Source organism: Triturus cristatus, chromosome 10 (assembly GCF_964204655.1).
Source record: "Triturus cristatus chromosome 10, aTriCri1.1, whole genome shotgun sequence".
Lineage (NCBI taxonomy): Eukaryota > Metazoa > Chordata > Amphibia > Caudata > Salamandridae > Triturus > Triturus cristatus.
Genome location: NC_140593.1, coordinates 1,057,546,250 through 1,057,548,150, shown reverse-complemented (window position 1 = coordinate 1,057,548,150; position 1,901 = coordinate 1,057,546,250). Strand labels below are relative to the sequence as shown.

Here is a 1,901-nt window from a genome sequence, read left to right as displayed (position 1 = left end):
GAGCACCCATTGGAAAGCAATCCCCAAGCAGGGATCCACCCACTAGGCACCAGGGAGGGGGAGCAGCCCCCTGGGCAACGGCTTTTGCTCCCCCTAACATTTGCTCAAAATTCAGTCTTTCTGCCCCCCTGGGAGGCAGAAGGGGCAGTAGCCCCCGATCTGCCCCCGGGGGTAGAAAGCACACTAGGCACCAGGGATTTTTTAAAATGTCTATAGGAGTATGGAATGCCCAAAATTAGCATGTTAATGCCCCCACATCCCCCCAAAAAATTCCACCGACATTTTGCCCTCCCTGGGAGGCAGATGGGGGCAATAGCCCCTGATCTGCCTCCCCCCGGGGGGACAGAAAACACACTAGGCACCAATTTTTTGTTTAGGTCTTTAGGGATGGAGCTGCCCAAAATGGGCATGCCAATGCCCCAACCCCCCCAAAAACTTAAGTCTTTCTGCCCCCCTGGGAGGCAGATGGGGCAAAAGCCCCTGATCTGCCACCCCAGGGGGCAGAAAGCATGTCAGACTCTAATTACGGCACTCAAAACTTACACAGGAACAGAGATGCTAGTTCCCAAATCCACCCCGACAGCAATCCAGAGCTTAATGTGACAAGTCTCTAGAGTGGCTATCTAGGGGGAAGGGGGAAAGTGGATAAAATAACAAAAGAGAGAAGAGACTGTTCTGCGGCTTCCTTCAGGAGTCCGTCCAGCAGACTTCTTTTGCTGAAGAGATAACCTGTAGATAAGAGTTATTGTTATAATAAACTTTTAGCCTTTAACCTCTCTTATCTCTCAACCCCAATTGCCTTATTTCCTTACCATGCCAATTTCAGAACTCTGCTTCTCTTCTATTTCTTTTCTGTGTGTGCTTTTATTTCATTAACTATATTCTTCGTCTGCAATTAAAAAGGAAATAACTAGAACCCAAGGTTTATCTGCCTCATATAAATCTTTCTCTCTGAGCTTCTCACTTACTTTCCTATTTTTCTTTTTACACTCCTATGTCTTATCTTCCTTGGTATCTGCCTTAATTCACAGCTTCCTTTTCTTTTTGCACACCTGTAATATAGTTACATTTATCTGTTAAGAACTTCTGCTTTCTTTTTAACCTGACATTTTCTATTTTAATTTGGTGTACTACTTACTGTGTTTGAGGTCTTTTCCTATTGGTAATTATTCATCTGTGAGTTTAATGCTTTCTCCTCTTTTCGTGGTGGTATTTCACTCTCAGTACTTAGCTAATGTTCGACGACTTATTTCTGTGGTAAGTATGTTTTTATCTTATTCTATTGTTTGTAGTTGCTCAAGAGTTCTAATCTATATTGCAATTCTCTCCTCGACTTTTTCAGGACTTGTCGTTACTATTCGTTACCTCTGTGAAGAATTACAGTAAAGCCACTTCCTTCACAGTAAGTTCTATGACTCTATTGCTTTCGGTAATTTACTTCAGTTCTCTGACGTGACAAATATTTACTTCAGTTCTCTGACGTGACAAATATACACTCGTTAACTTAGCTTCATTTTTCTTGTTCTTTCTTCAGATGCTCCTGTTGACGCTGCTTCCTCTCCCTGACGACTCGGTGCGAAATCTCCACAACTAAGATTTGCTGTTCTCCTCAAAAGTCACTTTACTTCTTGGAACTCAGATTTCGACTTGTATCTATGACTTCCGAAAACTCTTCAGGGTAGATTCTGAAAAGCCTTCGAGCGAGAACTAAAACACTTTTAGTCAGCGCGCACTGGAATGTGCACCTGACTCTCTAGAATTCTTGGTGAAGTGCGCAGTTCCTAGGCAGCGCGAGCCTCACCTAGGATTCCAGCGCGTTCTCTGCCAAACACTAGAACGCTAACAGCTACTCAGTTCTGGTGGCCTTTTCTGGCGCCATTTCCGAGTCAGCTCCACCCATG

The 1,901-nt window shown here is 44.1% G+C and overlaps 1 non-coding gene across 1 annotated transcript; it reads right to left on the bottom strand.

Annotated features, from left to right (window-relative positions):
• Positions 1-370: 370 nt before the first annotated feature.
• Positions 371-505, bottom strand: LOC146796558 (small nucleolar RNA SNORA17). Its single transcript, XR_014970304.1, has one exon. It is a non-coding gene; the product is annotated as a small nucleolar RNA SNORA17 (small nucleolar RNA).
• Between the last annotated feature and the right edge of the window lie 1,396 nt (positions 506-1,901).